The sequence below is a fragment of the Leptonychotes weddellii genome, chromosome 12, assembly GCF_054177405.1.
Source record: "Leptonychotes weddellii isolate Sample4059 chromosome 12, ASM5417740v2, whole genome shotgun sequence".
Classification (NCBI taxonomy): Eukaryota; Metazoa; Chordata; class Mammalia; order Carnivora; family Phocidae; genus Leptonychotes; species Leptonychotes weddellii.
This window is the reverse complement of record NC_138380.1, coordinates 43,311,087-43,338,364: the sequence shown is the minus strand read 5'-3', so window position 1 is coordinate 43,338,364 and position 27,278 is coordinate 43,311,087. Positions and strand designations below refer to the sequence as shown.

At 43.2% G+C, this 27,278-nt stretch overlaps 1 protein-coding gene and 1 non-coding gene across 3 annotated transcripts in view; both read right to left on the bottom strand.

Annotated features, from left to right (window-relative positions):
• JAZF1 (JAZF zinc finger 1) overlaps positions 1 to 27,278 on the bottom strand; it is a 315,518-nt gene that overhangs the window by 257,674 nt on the left and 30,566 nt on the right. The window lies entirely within an intron of this gene.
• LOC115940856 (U6 spliceosomal RNA) lies at positions 5,011 to 5,112 on the bottom strand. The gene has a single exon (XR_004075586.2). It is a non-coding gene; the product is annotated as a U6 spliceosomal RNA (small nuclear RNA).

The window sequence follows — 27,278 nt, the reverse complement described above, 5'->3', positions numbered from 1 at the left end:
TTTTTTTTTTTTAAGATTTTATTTATTTATTTGAGAGAGAGAGAATGAGAGACAGAGAGCATGAGAGGGAGGAGGGTCAGAGGGAGAAGCAGACTCCCCGCCGAGCAGGGAGCCCGATGCGGGACTCGATCCTGGGACTCCAGGATCATGACCTGAGCCGAAGGCAGTCGCTTAACCAACTGAGCCACCCAGGCGCCCCAGGACGATGGAAATCTTAACAGGCGGCAACGACTTCGCATAGAGATGGTCACCGAAGTAAAGAGCCCGCCCACAAGACCGTGGAGAAAACGTCATTACCCCGGCTCGCAGCCTTCTTGTGGCTGGCCAGGCTCCACGGGCACCTTCACCTCCTGGCCACCTGCCACCTTTACCTTCTGGGAACACGGGCACACGGCCAGGCCAGAGATTTCTGCTCTCTGACTGAACACAAACACCTCTCAGCTTTCCAGTCTGAACACAGCCCTGAAAACTGGGACTCACTGTGGGTTTGGTGCTGCTGATGTCTCCGCAGTTTGTAATCTTCTGCCTGTTTAATTAAAACTAGAACATTCCAAAGAGGCCTATTCTTAACTAAAAGAAGACCCACGGGGTTTGAACCTGCCTTTGTTAATCTACAGACCAGACAAATAGAAGCACCAGCCAGGCAAACGGGGTATGGTGTGCTCTCAACAAAACACAACCAGCCTCATTTTCCTAGTGATTTTTTGAAGTTTATTTCCTGTCAGTTTCAGGTTCTGGGAATTCAAAGATGATGAGTTCTGACCCTGAGGAGCTCACAGTCTGGTGAGGGAGACAATACCTTGAAAAAATTAATGGCAGTATTAGATGAAAAGTGGGAGAACACAAAGGGACACCAAGTGCTAGAAGGACACAGGACAGAGGAACTAGGGAGATTTCATCAAAGAAGGGGCCACAGGAACTAGCTTTACAAAATGAGTAGGGAGTTCTCAAGGCAATGAAATGGAGGTTCAGAAACATTGCAAGCAGAAGGGACAGTGCATTCAAAGACTCACATTTATGAAGGAGCCTGCAGTCTAAGCAGTGAAGAGAAGCAGTGTTTGTATGTGGGGAGCTGGTAAAAGAAGCATCTCAGAGACTATTACAAAGGGTCTCTATAGGCATCTCAGAGTCAATGAAGGTTTTAAAGCATGTTCAGTTGGTTTTTTGTTTTTCTTTTTTTAAGAAAGTAGTTCTAGCAGACATGCCAAGGGTAGACAGGAATCTGCATCAGTGCCGTGCAAAAAAAAAAAAGAAAGAAAACGTGAGCCACAGAGCCAAGCCAGATATATAATTTTAAATTTTTTAGTAGCCACATCTAAAGTAAGAAAAAACAAGTAAAGTTAATTTAATAATATATTTTAACCCCCAAATCCAAACTACTATCATTCAACATATAGTCAATATTTTTTAAAATTATTAACAAGATAGTTCACATTCTTTTTTTCTAGTCCTACCTCTTCTAGATCTGGCATACTTAACAGCACATTCAAAATTGGGTAAGCCACATTTCAAGTGCTCTGAAGCCAGATGTGGCCCATGGTTACCATACTGGACAGACAGCTCTAGATAAACCAAATGCAAGACCCACTTGGGAGACTGTAGCCAAGAGCCCAAACAAGGGATGATAAAGCTCTGAACAGGTATTTCCAGTCCCTGAACATGTGCTAAACTGCCACTGAAATGCCATTTTACAAATACGTAACTTGTTGTTCTGTTTTAAAGATTTTATTTATTTAATAGAGAGAGCGTTCACTTGTGAGCGGGGCAGGGGGTTGGTGGGGGGAGAGAAGCAGAGTCTCTGCTAAGCAGGGAGCCCGTCTCAGGACACCAGGAACATGACCTGTGCCGAAGGCAGACGCTTAACCGACTGAGCCACCTAGGCACCCCATGTTTTGTTTTGTTTTTAAAGATTTTTTATTTGAGAGGGGGGTGGGGCAGCAGGAGAGGGAGAGAGAGAATCCTCAAGCTCACGCCCACTGAGCACAGAGCTACAGTTGGGGCTCAATCGCAAGGCCCCCAGGACCCCAAGATTATGAACTAAGAGTTGGCCGCTCAACCAACTAGGCCACCCATGCACCCCACTTTTTATTTTGAATAGGCAATAATTCATATGGTTCACAAATAAAAATACAACAGGGTACCTAACAGTACTGCCCCTACCCTTTTTCTCTCTACTCCGTCCCCCACCCACCCATTAAAGACAACCATTTCTTTTTTTTTTTTAAAGATTTTTTTAAATTTATTTATTTGACAGAGAGAGAGCACAAGTAGGCAGAGCGGCAGGCAGAGGGAAAGGGAGAAGCAGGCTCTCTGCTGAGCAGGGAGCCCAATGCGGGGCTCGATCCCAGGACCCTGGGATCATGACCTGAGCCGAAGGCAGCCGCTCAACCGGCTGAGCCACCCAGGTGCCCCAAAGACAACCATTTCTACTGAGTTTCTTTTGTTTATCCTTTCAATGTTTCTTCATACAAATACAAGCAGATATGAATGTAGACCCCGATTTTGTTTCTTTTCTACACCAAAGGTGGCATACTACATACTCTGTTCTGTACTTTGCTTTTTTCATTTAACCACATATCTTGAAGATCTTTCCATATTACTGCATAAAGAGTTTCCATGTTTTCTTTAAATGCTACACAATATTCAATTGTATGAATGGATCACAGTTTATTTCACCAGCCTTCTACTAATGGATATTTGAATTGTTTCCAATCTCTTCTATTACAAACAATGGTCTAATGGAAACCTATCTACGTCACTTTGTATGTATTCAGATGTACCTGCAGGGAAAAATTACCAGAGCCAAATTGCTGGGTCAAAGGGTAATTGCATTTGTAATCCTGATAGATACTGCCAAACTGGCCTTCAAAAGGGCTGTGCTATTTTGTAATCTCGCAAGAGGTACAATGACAATTTTTCCAGATCTGGTCAACAATATATAATTATCACACTTAAGAATTCTTGCCGGGCGCCTGGGTGGCTCAGTTGGTTAAGCGACTGCCTTCGGCTCAGGTCGTGATCCTGGAGTCCCTGGATCGAGTCCCACATCGGGCTCCCTGCTCGGCAGGGAGCCTGCTTCTCCCTCTGACCCCCCCCCCCCCGTCTCATGTGCTCTCTGTCTCTCTCATTCTCTCTGTCTCAGATAAATAAATAAAATCTTTAAAAAAAAAAAAAAAGAATTCTTGCCAATCTGATGAAGTGAAAAGTACTACTCTAACACAGTTTAAATCTGCATTTCTCTTATTATGTTGGAGACTGAAAATCTTTTCTTTGGTATAAAGATAATCTGTATTTCATGTTCTGTGAACATGTCCCTTTGCCCATTTTTCTATTGATCTACCAGTCATTTTCTTATTCATTTGTAGGAGCTCTTTATAGAGAGATTAACCCCTTGCCCACTATAAATATTTTTTTCCCTGACTGTCATTTGTCTTTTGAATTTACTTACTGTGTTTTTTACCAGGTAAAGTTTTTATCCAAATTAATCAATTTTTTTCTTTTACAGTTTTTGAATTTTAAGTCATACTAAAAAGGCCTTCCTCAAAGTTATAAAGGAAGTTACCCATGTTTTTTCTAGTCCTTTTATGATTTTATTTATTTATTTTTTAAGATTTATTTATTTGACAGAGAGAGTGAGAGAGCATGTCCACCAGCTCGGTGGGGAGGGAGAATCTCAAGCAGACTCCCGGCTGAGTGCAGAGCCCAACACAGGCCTTGATCTCGTGATCCTGAGATGACGACCTGAACCGAAATCAAAAGTCGGACAGTTAACCGACTGAACCATCAAGGCACCCCTCTAATCCTTTGATTTTAAGCAGATATGAATATATACCCATCTTTTGAAATACTTGCTAGAAATATCACTTTTCACTTTTTCCAACTGAGGTAGACCAGACATTTTATGAACTGCCTTCCTGATTTCTTCCTCCTTTGTCATCATTCTTTTGAATATCACAGTAAACATCATATAAAATGAACTAAATCAAGGTAGAGTTTATTTGAATGGTATGAGATATAGAACCAACCTCATCTTCCGCCAGATACCTACCCACTTGGCCCAATACCATATACTAAATATTTCATCATTATCCCACTGGAAACATAATTTTTAAATACTTTTCTATTTGTATAGACAGCAACCTGGAGTTTTAATAAACTTATGGTTCTAATTCTTTAGTCTAGACACCACAGAGGTAAATACAATTTATGCTATTCAGTTTATTTATGGAAACTGCCAAGTTTCATGAAACTGCATTCACCCAGCACTGTCCTTCCTCCCACATCATCAGTATCTTTTCAACAGACGCTTGACTTGAAGGGATATACAGATGCAAACTGTCACTGAGAAATTTACAGTTTGGAAGTTGCTAAATTATATTTCACAATGAATGTTTAAAAGGCAAGCAATATACCAAAATTAAAGTTTGGCAAAACTCTGTACCTCTTGATATCAGGGTTGTGAGTTCAAGCCCCATGTTGGGTGTGAAGCTTATTAGTAAGTAAGTAAATATAATACAACATCAGATTTTTTGGGGTGCCTGGCTGGCTCAGTTGGTAGTGCATGTGACTCTTGATCTCAGCATTTTAAGTTTGCCCCCCACGTTGCGTGTAGGGCAACTTAAAAAAACCTTTAAAAAGAAAAAGTTTGGCAAAACGCTCATCAATGACAGAATTCTGGTTTATCCAAGTTCATTTTATATGCTCACAAATGTGACATTCAAAAGATTTATGAAAAAAAAGAAAGGAGAAAAAAAGCCCAGAAAAGCAGTTCAGAAACTATCTGGTCCGCTTCAGCTGGAAAAGAGAAAAGTGATTTTTTTTTTTTTTTTTTGCATTTTCATAAAGGTAAATAGAAATAGGGGCGCTTGGGTGGCTCAGTCAGTTAAACGTCTGCCTTTGGCTCAAGTCATGATCCCGGGGTCCTGGGATGGAGCTCCCTTTCCCTCTGCTTGTTGCTTCCCCTGCTTGTGCTCTCTCTGTCAAATGAATAAATAAAATCTTTAAAAAAACAGAAATATGGAACGCTTCACAAAGTTGCATATCATCCTTGTACAGGGCCATGTAATCCTCTTTGTAATGTTCCAATTTCAGTATATGTGCTGCTGAAACAACCATGAGAAATAATATTCTTTAACAAGGACTTAACATTCCCAATTATTTCTATTCAAAAGTTTCCAGTAAACTGGAATTTTTAAGGTAAAAATGAGAAAGATATAGTATTTTACGGTAAATGCTCTTCTACTCCAATATTAATTCCTATCATGTATATCAGCATCCTTCGTGTTTTATCCAATCAATGCATACTGCACATCTTTCCCTGCCACTTGAGGTTGTAAAATTAGTTATCATAGTTCAGTTTCTAAGAGATTTATACACACACACACACACACACACATACAGAGTTATAAGCAGCATATCCTTCAAAAATTGCAAGGGGATCAGTTCCTACATAGGGGATGCTCATGTAGTAGACATGAATTATAAAATCTTACATAGGGGATAATAGTACCAGAAAAAATAATGACAGCAACAAAATGATCCTATACTGGGGATGTGGGTCAGGAAGATCCTATGGAGTAAAAGCTCCCCCAGACAGGAATGAAGCATAGCTTCTGAGACCTCTGTGATGTTTCTTTTCTTTTTCTTTTTTTTTTTTTTAAGATTTATTTATTTGAGAGAGAAAGAGAGTGAGCAGGTGTGTGTGTGGGGGGGGGTTTAGGGAGAGAGGGAAAGAGAATCTCAAGCAGACTGCGCTGAGCACAGAGCCTGATGCGGTGCTTGATCCCACAACCTTGAGACCACGACCTGAGCCAAAACCAAGAGTGGGGCGCTTAACTTCCTGTGCCACCCCGGCGCCCCGACCTCTGTGATGCTTCTAAAAGAAACAGAGCTGAAGTGGAAGCCAAAAGCCCGGTGAACACAGAGGCTGTACTCATGCTACTTCTGGGTAGCCTCCCTGCCTCCCGACATCCCCCTTCCCCTCAAGCTGCTGCCTCCTATGTCAGCCTGCAGACTCAGGAGAAAGACTCACAAACCTGATTTCTGGCCCTGAGATGATGCTCTTGAATTTCAACCTTTTTTTAATTTGCAAATGCCTAATGAAGGCAATTCACCCCGGATCATACCTAAGTACCTAAAACTAACCATGAATGCCTACTGCCCCTCCCCTCCAACAAAACTCTATCTTTTCCCATCTGTATCAATAATATTATTATTTTCCAATTTATTTGGACTCCTTCATACCCCCTTACACCTTAGGCATCTTCTGACTCCGTCCACACCCTTCGACAGCCACCTACCGAGTCCTTCTCTGGGTTATTCCCCATACTGCCCTTCCCGTTTGTTTCCAACTTCAGACTGTCCTCATGACCAGGACCCTGTGCCTACTTTATACACTCTTCACGGATTTCCTTCTTTCCTCACTCCCCCATTTACAAACGATTCTACAAACAATTGCCATGTACCTTTCCCAAGTGGTACCAAAACCTCCAGTGTTTCCCATTATTTCAGCGACAGCCTGAAACCATGTCACTGATCATTTCATTCACTTGACAAATATTTATTGAGTCCCCCTTTTGGCCAGGCATGATTCTAGGCATTTGGGACATATCACTGAACAGACAAAACTCCTATTTAATCTTATCTTAACCTATTTTTTCCAGCCCTTCACCTTACTAGTCTCCTAGATAATTATAAACATTATCTATAAATAAATCTATACCAGAAGTTATATTTTGATATAATTACATTTTCAGTGATACCTTAAAAAACCCTACTACCTACGGGATTCAGTAGTGAGCAAGACAGATGCTTTTTCCCTATGTCCTACTCACCCCCTCTCACCTTTCTGCTCTGAAAGCTTTCTCCTTTCCCTGCCCTCTAACCCCTGCCCACCCCGAAACACTCAATCCAAACCCTCCAACTTAGCTAAAGACTTTCTTGGGCAACAACGCCCACAGCAGGGACCATCAGTCTTTCTTTATCTTGAACAGTGCTTCTGGGGGTGTGTGTGGGTGTGTTTTCTTTTCATGGGTTTCATGAAGCTCCCTAATTAGAACAGAGGTCTCTGAAGGACCAGATACTTGTTTTCTCCTTTGCACTTCCTGGTAGGATTCCATAATCACAGAACACTACTGCCAAAGGAAATGTCTGACACCAGTTCATCAAACCAATTTTGCTTCCTGAGAAAGTTGAGGCTTAGGGAGGTTAAGTCATAGTATCAAGTGCTTAAAAAAAAAGTGAATCAATATTAATTGCAGAGTGGCAGGCATCCTTTTCTTTGTCCCTAGGGACGGAGGAAGATGGCTGAACGGCTTCTTGCATGCAGTTCTTTCCTCCTGGTATCCACGCACATGCTCCCAAGCTGTCTGACAATTTGCTGAGAGCTACTGCCCAGCGGAGGCCTAACTCACTTCACCCTGGTGGATCTGCCTAGTTCTATATGTTTGCCCTCTTTCCAACTGTCTACTGCCTGCCCGTAGCTGGAGATCTCAGTGACACTAAACAAGGAGACCCTAAGCTCCTAGGTTTTCCAGACTCTAGACTGCTCTCCCTCTCTGCCCCCATGAAATCCAGGGCTTCCTTTAGCTTGCCATATCAATGCTTGACCTTCTGCCCTGGCCAGGGAGCTGCCCTGCTGGGAACCAGAGAGCTCTCTGAGGGAGAGAGCTGGTAACAGCAGGAGCACACAAGTAGAGGTTAATGGAGCCTTAGTTAAAAGTTATCTACAAGTGCAAAATCAGCATAGTCCTTGAGAAGTACAATTTGGAACGGTCTAGTGGAGTCCAGATGTCATCTACAAAGCAATGAGATGTAGCATGATGTAGGAACGCCAGGATTTTTAGCGTGAGCCCCATTCCTATCCCCTACTGCCGCCATGTCATTCCCTCCACACTATTCATACGGAATTCAAAGAGGCACGTGTGATCCTTTCCTCCCATTCCTCCTACCTACTGAAATGGCAATGGTTTTCAGTAATGCTTCCTGAATCTCCTACAAATGAAAGGCCAGTTTGCCCTTTGCTTGAGCTGAAAAAAGTCAAATTTAACAGAAGCAGTCATATACATGTGGTCAATGTAGATAAAAATGGCTCCTGTCTGTTTCTTCGGGGGGGCCCAGAAGGACGGATAGTACTTAATTGGCCACAGATTATGAAGCCCACAGTCATCAAATTAGACTGGAGGTCACTGCCCTTCACGTGTTGTTTTAGGCAGCTGTTCCATAATTCACAAGTAAATCTGTGCCCTCAACTTATAATAACCCCTCGATGTCATGGTCTTCTGGTACAGCCGAATTCCATAACCTTGGAAGCCACCAACAGTTCTCTCTCAAATGATCTCCGGACCTGGAAGGATAGTTTGGTGGGAAGAAAATCCTGGTTTTCAAGATCAAAGAATATTCCTTACATTTATGAGAACCTTTGAAATATAGAAACTTCCCACCTAACAGCAGCTAGCAAGTAGCCTTGTTTGTTTCTATCTAAGTAAACGAACTGTTAAAAGCAGAAAAAGAAAAATATTCTTAAGCTCCAAAATCTTCTTCTACCTGATTTTAGCTTCTTTGGGGGAAGGAAACACAGATTCATGCCTGAACCCAGACCACATGACATCACTCTGTCAGAGAGAGGGCTGCCAGAGTTGTCTCTCCTGCACCCCCTCCCCTCTCTCCGGGTTCGGCTTTTCCTCCCACTCCTCCCCTGCAGACAGGACATCTTCCAATCACTTTGGACTGCCCACCATGTCTGGAACACGCTCTGCAGCTCAGCTTCTGTGATTATCTGAACTTCGTTGACCCAAATTGGGCCACCATGACCCAGGTCAGCCTAACAATAACTGCTGACCCAGACCATGGGATGGAACTCTTTCTGGTCCCTCCTGCCTCAAGCTGGGACTGATTCAGGAAACTAGGGTGATGCTAGGCCAGTGATCGGTCTTTAAGGGATCCTCCCAGGTCTCGCAGAGGAGGAGGAGACAGATGGGGGCCTGACATGTCAGTGCAGCCAGCCTTCTATTAGCCAGCCACAGACCTGAGCAGATGAAACACCGGTGAATCACTGCCTCTAAGGTTATGTCAACCCTGGTGCACCACCCACCAACACCACCCGCTCAGTAACACAGCATTCGTTCGTTCATTTGTTCATTCCTTCATTCGCTATTTAATGAGTCCCTGCATAGATGTAGGCAGATACATCTCAAAATTGCAAATCCAGTAAACTCCTAGTTAACCTCAACCCACTGAAGTACAAACTTCCATCAACTGGAATGATGGGGTTCCTTCATATAAGTGACACTCTGCCATACTAAACAAACTGATATTACTGATATTCTGTGTCTAAACATACCTCTCCTTCTCTACCAGAAGAACTCGGGTTTTTTTATGTGCAAAGATACAGAAGTCCCTTTCCTAGGAAGCCTTTCCCAACTTCTCCAGTCTTCTTAGAAGACTTCCCAGCTACATCTCCTACCACAACCTTCCATAACTCTCTCCTCTAGCTATACTGCCCTTTTCTCACTTTCTGCCTTCCATGTTAAGTCCCTTTCTGCCTCAGGGCCTTTGCATATGCCGTCTGTGGTGCTGAAATGTTCCTGCCCATATTCCAACTCATTACTGACCCCAGCCCCACAGCTTCTACTGCTCCCCTCCCTTTATCAAAGTAAGCTTCCCCAGCCTTCAGATCTCAGTTGAACCAGGAAAGCCATCCCTGAGCCCCACCATTATTCACCCTCATAGTCTCACAGGACTTTCCTTCCCTATGTTTGTCAGAGCTGTACTGTTGAACGGTGATACTATTTGATTAAAGTCTATATCCTCACTAGACTATAAGCTCCATAAGAACAGGGGTCAGGACTCTTTTCATTTATCACTGTAAACACAGGGACTAGCCCAGGGGCACATAGTAGGCAGAGTATTAGCTGAATGAATGAGAGATCTTCTCTACAGTGCTTGGGTCACTGAATTCCAATTGCTTGTTTGTATACTGGCCCCAAAACCTGGCCCCTGCCAGCCATCCAGAACCAAATACTTTTCTACAATGTCCTTTTTTTTTTTAAGATTTTATTTATTTATTTATTTGAGAGAGAGAATGAGAGAGAGAGAGAGAGAGCATGAGATGGGGGAGGGTCAGAGGGAGAAGCAGACTCCCTGCCAAGCAGAGAGCCCGATGCGGGACTCGATCCTGGGACTCCAGGATCATGACCTGAGCTGAAGGCAGTCGCTTAACCAACTGAGCCACCCAGGTGCCCTAAAATGTCCTTTTTAAATGGACATTTAGCCCTATTATCGACACCTTGTATATCCACATTTAGCAACAACGGAGGGTTAAAATAAGATCTTAAGATCCTAAGGTTGAAGATCCTCATGTATACTAAGGTCATGAAAACTGGCCTTAGAATATATCTAAAAAGGGGGAGGCTGGTTGGCTTAGTTGGTACAGCATGTGACTCTTGAACTCAGGGTTGTGAGTTCAAGCCCCATGCTGAGTGTAGAGCTTACATTAAAAAAAAAAAAAAAAAAAAAGAGTATATCCAAAAAGGTTGAAATAAGAATCAAAAATAAAAGGGCGGGGGCATTGAGTACTTCTGAGTGTTTATGGTCAACTCTGACCTAACCAGAAAAGTCATAACCAAAGAACCTCACTTCCTGACTCCTTTTCAGTTGATGTCTCAGCTGTTTTCACCACTGAGTAGGACCCAAACTGAAGGACTAGAGACAGCAATGTGCCACGTGCAGCTTCTTGGTTAGTGGCTGTTATGGGCTGAATTGTGCCCCATCCCCCCACAAATTCATATGTTGAAGTCCTAACTCCCAGAACCTCAGAATGTGACTACATTTGGGGACAGGGCCTTTAAAGAGGTGGTTATGTTAAATGAGGCCCTTAGAGTGGGCTGTAATCCAACCGCGACCTGATCCCAGAAGAGGAGATTAGGACACAGACACACATAGAAGGAAGAGCAGGCAGCCACCTGCACGCCCAGGAGAGAGGCCTCAAGGAAACCCACCCTCCCCACACCTTGATCTGGTACATCTAACCTCCGGGACTGTGAGAAAATGCATTTCTATTCTTTAAGCCAACCAGTCTGGTATTTTGTTATAGCAGCCCTAGCTAATCAATACAGTGCCCCAGCAGTTCTTGAGAGAACGGGAAGGAATGTTTTTGCCAAGTACCCACAAGTATCCACTTCCCACCCCACCCACCCTTTGCAATCCGATGTGTCGATGGGTCGTCAGCTCCCCGCTGCTGCTGTACTTCCTTCTTTATTTGACCAATGAGGACACTGAGGCAGTCACAGAGGAGGCTGAGCCTCCAGGGCTATCTGCCTCCAAATTCCATATCCTCTTTTGCCCTAGACCCTCAGATCCAAAAGACCAAAGTAGAGTATAAAATAGGAAATGGGATCCCAATTTGCTTTATTTAGCCCTTAGAAAATGGGCAAGATCACCATTTTAGCTAAGCTGAAGACCCAGATGCATTTGTATGCATCACCCAAATAAAGCGATTGAAATACTGTGAAACAGATGTGAATAGGAACTAATTTTGCTTTTTTAATGAGCATTTTGACCAGATCAATACTACAAAATGCTAAACTGCAAAACATCATTACAATTTAAATACACCTGCCCAGTTGATTGGTTCAAAGAGGCATTTACAGTACCTAAAAATGTATTTCTCCTCATAAGAGCAGGAGTCTATTATGTAAAATACAGTCATGAAAATTTTAATTTCACTGCATAAAGGACAGAACCTGGTCTAGCCCACAAACCATGGAAGAACAAAAAGAAACAAAATGCAGCTGAATGCTTCATCAGCTGTCTGTCACTTTCTGAATAGTGACTAATATTCTAATTATTAGTCACCACACTGCAAAGGTGCAATTAGGAAACAGGGACGATTGCTTTAATTTTTGTTGTTGTTGTTAACCCACAATTTGTGAGGCCTGCACGAAAATATGATTTAAGTCCCCATCCTTTTATAAAGGAAAAATGATTACAGTTAAAATTCAGTTCCCCCCAACCAGCATTAAAAAAAAAAAAAAGCTTTGAAGTTGTATTGACAGATATGACTAACAACTGTAATCACAGAAATAAATTTAGTAAAACGATAATTTATCTGTCACAATTTACTGAGAAAAAAAAATGCAGCACAAGCAGCTGAACAGTGAAGTTAAATGAAAGCAAAGATAGAACCCAGTTTTTAATGAAATGTAGAGCACTATTAATTGGTTTCCTAGCAACAGCCAGGCTAAAATTACTTAACATGTCTGCTCAATCATATGCAAATATGAGTGTTATCCCTTAAATGTTGATTATAGTTGGTCTTTTCAGATGCAAATCCAATGTGTAGAGTGACTGTAAATGTTGACAATGCTGATACCAAAAAAATCCCCTGATTAACATCATTCTGCTGTTCAAAGCACCAGCGCTGAGGATCCACCCTTTGGAAGGGCTGCAAGCAGCTTGGGACGCCATCTTCCTTACCTGCTATCTCACCTGGCCAGGCCCCCAGGCCACCACTGGCATCAGAGAGGACAAACAAAAGAATACTGCTGGGCCTTGCTGAACACCACTGCAATGACTTCTCACAATGCTAGATGATGGGTGGATGATGCTTTCAACTTACAGTTCCATCGGATGATGCAAGGGCTTGCCAACCCAAGACCAAGGCTGGTCTCAGGTTTGGTTTGTACATAAAACCAGACCTTTAGATGAACTCCATCAGAGCCCGAACAGTCAAATTCCCTTCAAAACTGCCAAATGAGGAACTCCTCAACTTTACTTCAGCCTCGTCCTGCTCTTCAAGAGCCACTTGGGAACAACCACATTCCACTGGCAATAGGCACCAAGAAGGGGTGCCTCTAGGGGCAGAAAGTGTGTAGCCCTGTCACGATCACCATCAGGCTCCAGAGCCACCTTAATTTAACACACCACTCCAAGCTAAAGCAATGTGCTTGCCACGCTTTCACTTATTCATGCAACAAATATTTATTGCATAATTACAATTTGTCAGGCAATGATCTACGTGCTGGAGAGACCGCAGTGAATAAGAAAAAAAAAATCCCTATCTTCACTCATCTTAGTGCTGGGGCGAGACAAATCAAGAAACACATAAACAATAAAGTCTCAGGTAGTGATAAAAAAATAGGGAAGAAAAAAAGTAGCCTAAGGAGGGGAGGAAGAAGGGGAGGGTTCAGGGGACCATGGCATAGAAAGCCTCTCGCAGGGAGACTTCTGCACAGATTTAGAAGGAAAAGAAAAACCCAGGCCCAGGAAGGGGAAAACAAGCCTGCACCCTGGGGCAGAAATGAGCTTGGAACAACATGAAGGCCAGGGAACAGGACGTGTGTGTGCGTGTGTGTGTGTGTGTGTGTGTGTGTGATGTTACGTGTGTGAGTGATGTGACGTGACAAGTGCAGCTTTGAGCTAAGGTCCTAGCCCCTGCCTTATAGTATTTCAGGGACACTACTATCTCTAGGAGTGTACTTCAGGACTAAAAGATGGAGTGTAAGTAAGGAAAAAGGAGGAGTCTGTCCCACTGAACCCTAAAGGTCTTTTCCTCTCCAGGTCAGGTCTCACTGCTCTCCTGACCCCTGAGAAATTTCTGAACCAACTGGAAAGTACAATCTTGAACTGATGTCCCCTAGAGGAATGGGGGTAGGTTTTTCTGGCCAAAGCCCTCTGCTTGCAAGCCTTCAAAGATTAGGGACTAGACAGTTTGTTCCTGACACCCAGTCAAGACTCCAAGATATGCCAGACAGTGGCCGGAAGCTCAGGACATATATTCCAAGAAATTCTGAAGCTTGCTCATAAGGAGAATTGACAAAGATTATACAGACAGCTCCATTACCAAGCCTAGGATCCCCAGACTAATCTTACGAGTGCTGGGCCAAGGGACGGACAGATTCTTCTTCCAACACATCACCCTTTGGCCTTATACATCATGCCTTAAGTCTTTGAAGGCTTTAAGAGTTAGCATTAAACGCAAATGACCTTAAGAGAAACTTGTGAAAGCTTGGGTGCAGTCCACCTGGGAGTGGGGCGGGCTAAGGGCTTGGTTTCAGCCTACAAACACCCCAGAGGAACCTTTGGAAGTGGGACAGGGCTTAATCCATCTGATTGGCCGAGAACAGACCTGCTTTGGGAATGGTGTCAGAGAAGATGCCACACCGGTCTGTATGATACAAACATTTTACCAGTCTTGCCTTAATTCATGTGAAGCCTTAACAAGAAACAGCGCCAGGACTTCATTTAGCCTGGAGTCTAGAAAGGAAAAAAAAAGTGCCAAACTGTTTCATCAAAGCGGAGCTAAATGTCAAAAAGAAAGAAAAATGGGGCCCACCACTCCATTAGAAGGACAGCCCTCTCTTGGCAGCTTCTAATCACAGCTGAAGGAGGCCAATACACTCAAATAAATTTTGAGTTGCAGAGCAAACAGGTTGTACATGTGACCGTAGTCCTGGTCACTGAGATGTTTCTTTTAGGCCCGTGGTTCTTGAAGCAGCATCAGCAGTGCCTGGGCCCTTATTAGAAATGCATATTCACAGGTCCAGCCCCATACTTACTGAATTAGCAATCTGGCAGTGGGCCCAGAAATCCGTTCAACAAGCCCTCAGGTGGTTCTATGCATGCTAAATTTGAGAGCCCGTTTCCGAGGCCCATTCAGCAAGATGGTGTGTCTCCTCTGAGTTCATGCTTAGCACCATCTTGCTGCAAATTATTTCAGTCGACAGGAAACCAAGGATAGAGCTGCACTGTACCTTCAGCACGTGGCATGCGTTCAAAATAAACACACTAATTGTGTGAATTCCTGACACAGTAACTTCTTCCAAAGAATGCACCACTCAGAACATAAGATGCTGATTTACTGATTTCTTAAGATAACCGATTTTTCTGGCAAAGAGAGAAAGGAAAAAAAGAAAGTTGGTTATTATCTAGGAAACCCGGGTTTGGTGGAGCCTTCTGAGAGAAGCTCTGAGGATCACTGAGTTCTCCGATCTACTGCTTGTCTCCCTTCCTGGACCCATTCCTGCACTGTGAAGGCTCCGTTCCGAACAACAGGAGCTCCCTCAGGGGGATGGAGGGTCTCAGAGGAGGACTCACTGCAAACACTCCAAAAGCCCTTGCTGAATGGATGACTCCCTCTCATTCTTATATTTGAGAGAGAATATTCTAACTTTTTAGTGTTCCTGACCATAAAATAGATGTTACACAGCAAACGTTTATCAAACACACTGAAGATGAAAAAATAATCTAGAAGATGCTTTAATCATTGTAAGATAAATATACATGAGGAAACCTACAATCAGAAGGGTGAATCTCAAAGTTAACTGTGCATCAGAATCACTTGTGATGCCTGATAAAAATGCAGACTTCTGGGCCGCATTACCAAACATTTTGATTTATTCGAGTTGGGGTCCAGTGTTCTGCCTTTTGAATAAGCATGCCCAGGTGATTTTGATGCAGGGATTTGTACTTAAATTACTGACATGGGGGGCACCTGAGTGGCTCACTCGGTTGAGTGTCCTACTCTTGGTTTCAGCTCAGGTCATGATCTCAGACTTCTGAGATCGAGCCCCGCATCAGGCTCCGTGCTCAGCAGGGAGTCTGCCTGAGGTTCTGTCTCTTTCTCTCCCTCTGCTCCTCCCCCGAACCCCCGCTCTCTCTCGCTCTCTAAAATAAATCTTTAAAAAAATAAAATAAATATTTAAAAAATTACTAACATGATAACTTCTCCCATTTTCAAGGGGTACTAATAAGGGGTTGAGAGAGGGTTTTTTTTTTAGGAAAATAAAGCAGTTCTAGAGCAAAAGAACTACAAGTTGCTTTTTTTCTATGTGTGCTAATGTTGGAAAACTGTAGTTGAGAAAAAGTTTGTATGTATCTATCATTAAGGTAACTTTTTAATAAGTAACTTTTCTCTGACTACAAAAGTTATTCATGTTCATTGTAAAAAAAGATAATAAAAAAGTAAAAGGGAGAAAGCAAAAATACCCATAACCCCACCTCTGAGATAACTTGGTATATTAATATTCTTCCAGATAACTTGCTTTCACACATGCACACACACACACACTTTTTTAAAAAAAATAGTAGGATTAGAGTATATGTAGTTATTGTATTATGTTTTTTACATCTAACAACATTGTCGACATCTTTCTACCACTCCTTGATTCTTTTAAAATGACAGAATGTCTAAATATTAACTCTCTATTGGCTAAGAGGTTTTTAAAAAATAATCAAGGAATTAAAATTCTATCTATGTGGCCAGTACATAAATATGCACAATGAACACATAAATACAAATATTTGTGTCATTTGTACAAGTATGCTAGAAATCTCATTATTGTTTTTATTTAAGTGATTTAGCATTAATAGAGTTTATTAGCAATTTTTATTAGCTCCTTAGTTCATTTTAATGAATGTGTACACATTACTTAAAGGCCTCTAGACATATATATACAATATATTAACACAAGTATTCACTTTAATGAAACTTATTAGACCAACGTTTTTCTCATTAAATTCAAAAGGAGCCAAAAGACTTTACTGGAACAAAATTGAGATCCAAAAATATATATCTATATATTTTAACATGCCCTGAGAGTCTATAAACTTTAATTCTATTCAACCAGGAAGTGGCCAAAACATGAGTGCATTTCACAGAATATACTCATCATAACTTGAAAGGTAAATTCTTGCATGTTTTATAAACGGGGCAGGAAGAATGGGAGTCTGTATGACTAGCTCACATTCACACTCTCCTACAATACTTGGTGGCAGAAAGCTTGCAGTGGATTCAACACTTAGTAGACATGGGAACTTAAGTAAGCCACTCGATTTTTCGGTGCTTCCATTCCTCATCTGGAAAATGAGGATGCTAATACATAAATATCTGTGTTGTTGGTTTCCCAAGGGTTTTCTGAGGGCCAAGTGGGATAATACAAGTGAGGTTCTAAAGTACTATGCCAACGTTACCCAGAGTCTAGCTGGGATCTAGTTCTCTGAAATAGTGCTCACTCACCATTTCTTAGCCTACTACCATTCCCTTCAATCTCTTGAACACAACAAGAGATTAGACAGAATGCAAAATCTATGTGTGTTAGGCCAAAGAACAGGGAATAATTTAACCTTTTTTTTTTTTTTTAAAGATTTTATTTATTTGACAGAGAGAGACACAGCGAGAGAGGGAACACAAGCAAGGGGAGTGGGAGAGGGAGAAGCAGGCTTTCTGCGGAGCAGGGAGCCCGATGCGGGGCTCGATCCCAGGACCCTGGGATCATGACCTGAGCCGAACGAAGGCAGAGGCTCAACGACCGAGCCACCCAGGCGCCCCTAATTTAACCTTTTAATACTTGGCCTGAGAAATGCTTTAAAAGGGAATCAGACCCGAGGGTCCCTTACTACGATCATGGAAAGTCCAAGTGATATATTCTCCAGGAGCAACTGTTCTCTGAGAGTGATGGGCATGGCCCCACCTCAGGTTCATCATCACCAGTACCTGGGGAGCTTTTAGAAACAAAGACCTGACCTATCACAGTCGTTTCTCAGGCAATTATTCTTGACATTAAACATTGCTCATTAGTATCCATAAGCCTGGGAACCCTAAGTACACCATGCGTGAGCTGCATGTTGATGACTTGTATATTCGCGAGGACAGAAGGCCTTCAAAACTGTGCTCCATCACTTCAACAAAAACTAACCTAAATGACTACCTGAAGGTCCGCGATGAACTTTCCCCAAGGTCAGGGAAATAGCAAAAGACTGCTAATCCCCTTCCAAAACCTTTTTTATTTTACCACAACCTTTCCTCCACACATAATACCACAATCTGCACTAGAAGAGTAAAAATTTTTAAAATATCCTCAAAATCATAATTATCATCTCTTTTCCTATAAGCAACATAAGCAAAAGGGACAGACATTTGGCCCCACCAACTTGCTCTTTGCACAACTGGACAAAGCTCTGGACACAACATTCTTTTATTCATTCAACAAATGACCAAAATCAGCATTCCTCAGCACCAACCACAAATCTGCAGAGCTTCTCCCAGAGCCGCATCCTACAATTTGCATCCAGTTCTGTTGCGGTGCTTTTAGAGAGTCAAATACTGCCTGATTCTTCGAACCTCTGGCTTGGAAAACTGCGCTGTCGCTTTGCCACAGGCATTCTTTCTCAAAAGTGTCTCCTCCTCTGCAGGAAAAGCAACAGCACAGTTCTCTCCATTTACTACTGTTAGGTGCAATTCTTGAAATCCGGTGGGATTAAAAAAAAAAAAAAAAAGACCAACACACAAACCTTCAAATTAAGTGTATTCAAAATCTCACCTGGAACATACTAGTCAGAGACTGACCATGTAAAATATTGATTAAAACGAAAAACTCTTTAATCATACTGGTCCCATGATCAGTTGTTTCTTGGCTAAAACATTTCTTAGTTGAAATCCCAAGGAGAATATCATTATATGTAATTTTCCTGCTATAACTGATGGAATGGAATGGAATAAGTGCTCATTTTGAAAGCATGTAAGTTATTGGTCACTTGATTACCATTAGAGAATACTAATTAGGGTAAACAGTATGTGGCAGTCTTGGGCTGAAAGATCATCAGCAATGAATTCATTAGGGAGAAAGAGGATCAGCAAGGCTCAGCTAATTTATAATACTGACCGCAACATGAAATCAAGTTGTGTTTCAGAACCAGAACTCATTAACAGTGCAATGGGAGAAAAGAGAGCAAAGACTATTTTGCTTACAAGCTGGAAGACTTGTGGGAACGAAGATGAGGATACTCACTGCTTAGGGGAAACCAAGACTGCCATAAAGCTTTCAAAAGAGTCAACATCAAGGACGAGGAAAGATTCTTCAGGGTGGTAAGGAGAGGATTAACTAGAAGTTATAAAGTGAAATTATTGCAAATGCAATTTGAACTACACATAAGGAAGCAATTTCCAGCCATAATTTTAATTAGGAGTACAGAATGATCTTTTGTGTAATGATGGCCCTTCATCATTACCATTATTCAGAATTACCCTGCCTCCACATGCATAAACATAGCGTGGAAATGAAACATAGATGTGGAAGAAAGGTCAACCATAATCAATTTTTTTAATCCTCCAACTGCAGGTGTAATTTTCCAAATAAAATACCCGAATACAGTTAGCTCTCAATTTACATTTAATTTACCAGCAATTAATAAGCCCAGAGAGCCACTACTCTCTCCCACCCTCAACCCCAACCCATCTCTGATTCTTCACACTACATCCAAATATGGAACTTCCTGCTAATGCTGCACAAGAATCTTTAAAGATACCTGTGGAACTCTTGAGAGAATCTGTGAGTGGAGGGAAGGAAGAAGCCATAAAAAGCAGACACTGCTTTAACCACAGAGGCAAATTCCCAAGCAAGAAAGGCTGGGTCTCCCCTGTCCAAAAAAGGTCATCCTCCATACCTCTCATACGGTTCATTCATCTTTAGTTTGCCATTTATTTATTAAAATAGGAAATTCATTTGGCTTCATACTCTTAAAAATGCAAATAATTTTATAAGCAGACCAGACCGTATCAGTTATTCACACCATGAATCAGATCTGCTTTCCTAGCACAAGCTATAACTGGCTGCCTTGAAGAAATGAGTTTTGAATGGGAAGCGGTTAAAAGGGGAAGAAAGGTAAAATACAGTTTAGAAAATGAAATGCTATAGGGGTATGGCAGGGAAAGGGTACCACAACGGGGAGATAAAAATTAAAGAATCATGGGGCGCCTGGGTGGCTCAGTCGTTGAGCGTCTGCCTTCAGCTCAGGTCATGATCCTGGGGTCCTGGGATCCAGCCCCGCATCAGGCTCCCTGCTCAGGGGGAAGCCTGCTTCTCCCTCTGCCGCTTCCCCTGCTTGTGTTCCCTCTCTGGCTGTCTCTCTCTCTGTCAAGTAAATAAAATCTTAAAAAAAAAAAAATTAAAGAATCATAAGAACACCTGCTGCCTAGATAAAAGGATACAGATAAGAGAGAAGATGACAATGTACAAATTGTGTTTACTTTTTAAAATCCGCCAGGAGGACCCAAGAAAGAAAATAGAAATGTTCTCTTTTCCCTTTTTTTTTACCTAGCAGCAACTTGCTTTCAGGACCCAGAATTCAACTTAGCATTGTGCTTTCTATATTACAGGCACTCAACAAACATCAAACAAATGCATGGATGATACCCCCACTATTACTCAAAATGAAGCAAGCCAGCTCTGAGCTATCCTGTCTGCAAGCAGCAGTTTTCCCAAGTGATAACTAGGTCAGTGGTGGGGGAGGAGGGAGGGAGATTAATATTTTCCTTATATAATAACATCATCAATTACTCTGCAGAGATACAGACTATTTGAAACACACACATGCACATGTTACACTGCATGCACCCAGAGACACAGGTTTGAGTGAAGATGAAGCATGGAAAATTCTAGTCCCAGTGTTTGTGCTCCCCAAAACAAAAGACCCCTTTCTCCTCAACAGGCTATGTATCAAACAACTGTGTTGCTACTACAAACATTAACTAAAAAGCGGATGTGAGACAGCTTTCACCATGTGGTACAAAATACACTGTTTAAGATGGAGGGGTTGCTACATGTTATGAGTTTTACAATTGTTCTTATGTCAGTTAATTGCTTATAAGAGCAAACAGCACACTGCCACGTGCTCATAACTGAATGTTCTTTGGCTATTTTAATAAGAAATGGTTTGGATTTATAGCAAAATAACTTTACTCAGGACTTTCTGCCAAAATCTTATCTGATCAATGCCCCCCACACGCGGACATCTGGGGATGGCGTTTTGAGAGAGAACACGGAGGAGATGTTTTGAAGGGCAAAAGAGAGCTTCAAAAGAAGCAACTGCTTTTTAAGTCTGATCAATAGTGAGGAGCATGAACTGTAAAATGCCTCTTAAAAACTCTTTTCAGGCTGAGGTGAAGTGACATTTACAGCAACACCGAGAACAAAACACTTCTAAATAAGTTGGTGGTATTCTGGTTAAGTAGGTGGCACCAACATCAAATTCTGTTTGTATGTCTGTATCTAGGGAGAAGGAGGTTATCAACAGATCCATCTCTAGTCCTCTTCCTGCATTACCGTCTTGCGCTATTGTCCTGGCTCTCTTGTTTTAAGCAACACTGTGTAATGAAGTTTCTGCAAGCTGCTGAGATTGGCAACTGTACAAATACCTTTTTTCCATTCTCCCCGTTTCACCTCAGGAAAAACATTCATTTTTCCAAAATGTATGGGTAGCACTGCCAATCTAGAATGCTGTTATGGAAGCCAAAACCGTAACAACCACGAGGACCATCCTAGCAGGGACTAATTATGGAACGTTCACGACGGGCAGGTACCATGCTGGACCGTCTGCATTTGGAGCCTTCCAACTCTGTTGGAAGAGGTATACTCTTATTTTACAGGTGAAGAAACTGGGGCACAGCAAGTTTAAGTGACTCGTTTGAGGTCATACCACTAAGAATACATGGTTGAAATGGGATTCAAACCCAGATTTCCTAACTCTAAACCCAAGCCGTTATCCGCCACACTACACTTTTTCTGGCTCTTGTGATCTCTTTTTTTTTTTTTTTTTAAAGTTTAAGAATTTTATTTATTTATTTGACAGAGAGAGAGAGAGCACAAGCTGGGAGGAGGTCAGAAGGAGAGGGAGAAGCAGACTCCCCGCCGAGCAGGGAGCCCGATGCAGGGCTCAATCCCAGGACCCTGGGACCACGACCCGAGCCAAAGGCAGACACCCAACGAAATGAGCCACCCAGGCGCCCCTCCTGTGATCTCTTAAATGGGAAGTCAGCCTTCCTTGAGAAAGAAAAAAAAAAACACAAAAACTGGATACACACAAGGATACGGCCTGTGTTCTCCAGCAAGGATAGGCCAGAAACAGTAGTGTGTTTAGAACGGAGACAGAACACCACCTCAGCTGAGATGGGGGAGGCTGGGCGCCTTAGGCAGGCAGTCGAGTTGTGCTATGACCGAAATCCACCAGTGTTCACTGAGCACCTGCCACACACCAGCCACATCAAACCCTGCCAGAATTTCCGAGGTCAGAGTCCTTGTCTTCGTGGATTTGCAGTCTAGTCGGGGGGAAAGACCAGCAGGGTAGCAGTTAAAACATCACGTGATCAGACCCAATACTGACAGAAGTACCAACTGTTCCGGCGAAGGGGTATGCCAGGTGGAGGAGGACAGAGGGCCTGCCAGGAGGGCCTCCCAGAGGCACCAGACCACGAGATAAGCCATGAGGGAGCCGCCAGAATGAAGTAGGCAAGCTGGAGGGCCAGGGGGCCGGACGGGCCCTCCTCATCAGCAGTGTGCGGGAGGGGAGGCCAGAACCGGAAAACAACGGCTAATACTGCGTGCTGACCCTGCGCCAGGCCCTGTGCAAACGTTCGACCGTCCAACCACCCTACACGCTGGGCCTCTTTTTCTGTTTTCTTTTTAAGATTTTATTTTTAAGTAATCTCTACACCCAACATGGGGCTCAAACTCACAACCCCGGGCTCAAGAGTCCCACGCTCATCCAGCTGAGCCAGCCAGGCGCCCCGCTAGGCATCCTGACCCCATCTTACCAGTGAGGCAGCCGAAGCACAGAGGAGGGCAGTGACTGGCACTAAGCGACTCAGCAAAGCAGTGGGGATGCAACTGAAACTCAGGACACTCCACCCCAAAGCCCACAGCGGACCCTGTGCTGTATGTGGCCTCTCAGGCTCAGTCCAGGGCTTATACAGGGAAGTGACCTGATAGAAAACCACTCTTCCAGCCATATGAAAAGTAGGGGAGAAGGGGTGGGCTGGAGGCACAAGGCCAATCAGTGCGAAGAGGCAGCATTTTCTAAACTTCTCCACCTCGTTGGTATCTCCTCTGCCCTGCTGCCAGGCGCCCCCCACAAACCTGTGGCATTCCAAAACAAGAGGGCGAAGTTTACTTGGGGAAACTGATCTGCAGCAAACCAGAAATACCTTTCCCCACTACTCTGAGCTCCTCCATAGCATTTATCACAGGCATCAGGAATACTTCCTTTCAAGTCCTTTTCTACCCCTGAATGGTCAGCTCCCAGGTGAATTATGCATAACTTGTCTTCGTGCATCCCCAGGATGTAGACGGCAGTGCTTTCTGAATGGTGCCCTCCCCTCTCCACTGGTGCTGTTCCTCAGTACTTATCACATGAGTGGTGTCTGCAATGGAGCCAGGAACTCAGGATGGCCAACCTGGATCCTTTAGACCATCTGGCAAATGGGAGTGACTTGGTGACAAGCAAGAGAATACTACGCTTGGAAATGAAGAGCAACTGAGTACCCATAGGGATACTGTTACTAGTGCTAACATTTATGGGTACTCATCAATTCATTTAATTGTCATGACAACCTTATAGGGTAGATACAATTATTACCCATTCTCCTGATAGGGAGACTGAGGCACAGGCAGGTTATACACCTTGCCTAAAGCCACAAAGAAGGTAAGTGGTAGAGCCAAAACTCAATTCTAGGTGATCTCACTCAGAGCCCACAGTCTTTTTTTTTTTTTTTTTTTAAAGATTTTATTTATTTATTTGACAGAGAGAGACACAGCGAGAGAGGGAACACAAGCAGGGGGAGTGGGAGAGGGAGAAGCAGGCTTCCTGCGGAGCAGGGAGCCCGATGTGGGCCTCGATCCCAGGACCCTGGGATCATGACCTGAGCCGAAGGCAGACGCTTAAAAACTGAGCCACCCAGGCGCCCCTCAGAGCCCACAGTCTCAACAACTATCCTCTACTGACCACATCTCAGGAGAAAAACTAAAAGAGGGGAGATCCATATTCCAGAACCATACCTAGTTCGTGTTACAAAGCAAGTAGATGTAGCCTCCCTGTAGGGCTTACATGTTTATTAAAAGGAGAGAGTAAAATATAGATAGAACAGCATATATTTTCAAAATCCTGATGCTGGTAAGACATCCTGATGGAAATAGAGCCAGAAGCTACTCTCATTTCTACAACTCGATGAACAGACCCCGCCAACTCAGAAAGGCACAGAGAACAAGTTAATAATGGCCTAAATACAAAAGCATAGCTTCAAATCCAACCTACTATTAATTAATTTATGTATTGCCACTAGGGAGGAGGCAGTTAGTATTAAGTTAGATTAAATTATGGAGAAGCTTCAGCATTGCTGTGACTACTTCAACAGTAATTATTAAGTTGCTATGCCTTCCCTCCCTAATAAAAACCCCTTTATTCTCATTCTCAGAATGCTTTACCGTTCACCTGTCGCTAGCTTCTTTTGACAGGCATGACAAGCTTTCAGATTAAAGACACTTTTCAGAGAGAACAAGGAAATCGGATTTGTAAATCCTACCAGGTTTCCGATCCAAACTTCGCCTCTGAAGAATATTTGTCTCCAGTTTGCTCCAAAGGGTCCTGGGTCTCATTGCTGTGTTGAATGTACACCTGCCAAGACCGACAGGCCCCAAGGGAACTGTGGACATCGGGGACAGGGAAAGGGGGGCTGAACTGGCAGTCCAAGGACCTGGGCTCACTCCTGACAGGCTCTGTCAATCTGCCCTCAGTCTCCATGTCTCTAACACAGAGGCACCTGCCCTACTTCCCAGAGTCGGCACGAGGCTCAAAGGAGATAACCTACGTGAACAGGCTGTTTGCAAATGGTAAACCACACAAGCGTGAATTGATTAACCGATAACTAATTAGTTGACTAGTTAAATGACTAGTTCAGTAGTCAACTCACTGATTAATAAGGTCCCAGAAAATCTCAAGTGGAGGGCCTGAGTTACTATTCCATGGCCCAGCTCTAAAGGCCTACAGTCCTGCTACTCTTACCCTATTAGAGGCACATTTCCCCACTGCCTAGAGTGACACCTCACCCTGGTTCACTTCTGCCACAAAACACTGCTTTTGTGTGTCCCTGTCAGCACCTGAGGACATGAAGGGCCATTGGCCTACTCCTGAAGTGGCCAAACCTTTCAAGGAAAAGACCAGAGAAAATTCTGAGCAAGGGCTCATTCCTTCCCCTGTACCTGCTAGAGGGCCAGGGAATACTTAGTAACTCTGTTGCCCTGAACTCAGTTATTCATTCATTCAGTGTATTCGCTGAGGACCCACTATATGACCTGGCCCCGGACACAAGGATGAAGACAGCAGCTGCCATCAGGGAGCTCAGTGTGGCGTAGGAGGCAAGAGCCCTATGGGTGAACACAGGAGTACTGAGAGTGTGCTGCTGATTGCAGGGAGGTAGGGGTGGGGGACGGGGGATGGAGACAGAGGCCACGGTTCTTTCAAGAAAGGGAAGGGTGTGGGTGGCCAGACCAGGAATCGTGGAAGGGCTCCTATAAAGCCTGATCAAGTCACTATAAGCCCCAGTTGCCCAGAAAATACACAGACAGCAATGTGCTGAGATGTCAAAATAGGGGAGCTCTAAGAGAGATAAAAATAGTTATTACAGTATTTTTACTGCAGTCTGGGAAACCTATGTCTGCCCGCCCCTCACCCTAAACCCCAGCGAGCTTCTGATTCAGTGGATCTGAGCTGGGGAGAGAACATGTATGCCCTTAAAGGGTTCTACACGATTTTGATATCTAACCCCCAACAGATTCTGTTGGTTCTTCCAATATTTCTGGGCTCACACACAAACGATAGCATTTATATACAGCCCGTTGAATTAACGTGGAGGTGACTGGCAACACCTATATGGGGATTGGTGGGGAAAAATCAGTTTTCTTTCTTTATATTACATGATTATGGTAAGGACAATTATTACATTATTATAAGATGATATATGTCACATTACTATGATTATTATACTTTTATGATAAAAATGCTAGGGAAGATATTAAACAATAGATTTTTATAGATGTTCCAAATACATTCTTTTGAAATCACTACATTCAAGAAGTTTACAAAGGGAGCCATGCAAGTGAGGTTCACATAAAATTTGAACCGTTACAACTTTCTGAATGGTTGTAGGAAATATTAAATGTTTTACCGCAGTAAGAACTTTATGGCCATGACTCTGTGGTAGCACATGTGAAACCCATTCCCAGCACGTAGTTGTAGGAAGCTCTCAGTTAGGTTATGTTATCCCAGCTTCCAATTTGAGGTAGAACAAAAATTCACAGGCTCAGAAGACGTAGCCACAGCCTGTATCCTGTTCCAGTGAAATCCCAAGCCAAATGTTAAATAGAAAGTTGATCTGGACACAACTCAGAGCCACATGACTTCTAGAAAGTTTAAGTTAACAAAATGAACAAGCAGCTCCTACATCACCTGACAACCAGAAGAGAAGCTTTAAGAAAAGAATTTTTTCAAGGCTCAGCTTTCTGAGCTTTAGAGGTGGAGTCACAGAACTTACCCTATGTTCTTTAGGTACACAGTGAGGGAATGCCAGAAAATTCCTGTAAGGTGTTGGTAAGAGGCCAACACTACTCAAAGCAGGCCAGTTTCCTAAGTAAAAAGGCTGTATTTAGAGTAAGATCACATTAATTCCAACAAGACTCTCAATTTAACTTTTATGCTGTTATATTATCTACAGTCCCAAGATCAAACTACTGACTTTTTCAACAAAAGCATGCCTAAGAACTGGAGGCTTCATGACCATCAGGCATAGACCAAGGCTCTGTGATGCCTCAGGCCTTTTCAGTGCTGTTCCTTGCTTGGTAAGTCCCTGCCAACGCTTGTGTATGTTGTGAACTCACCCATATCCTTCAAGCTCCAGTTCAAGGCTATATATTTCTCTGGTGAAGCCTTCCCTGACTCCCTCAGGTACAGCTTCTACCTACAACACCTTGAACCTTGAACATAGACATCTTCCTTAGAACAAGTGTCTTACGGAATTATAAATTTTGGCCAGTGTGTCTGTCTCTCCATTACAGGTAGAGACCACATCCTTTGGTGATGATACTCCACTCACCACACAGAACTAGGTGTATAACATGCTGTTATTTACTGAAGGAACTAATAAATGGATGAACTCTTTCTTCTACCCTCTAGCAATTCCCGAAGTATCCGTCTACATCAAGAAGAAGAAACATTCCCTATGCCCAGTCTTGAGAACTGCAGACAGATCCTTTAAATGTAAGAGAAAATGATACCATCCATAAAAGGAACCTTGGTATAGTTTCACCAATGCAGCCTGAATGGCCCTTTAAAAACATAAGCCAGGTCTTGGGGCGCCTGGGTGGCTCAGTTGGTTAAGCGACTGCCTTCGGCTCAGGTCATGATCCTGGAGACCCTGGGTCGAGTCCCGCATCGGGCTCCCTGCTCGGCGAGGAGCC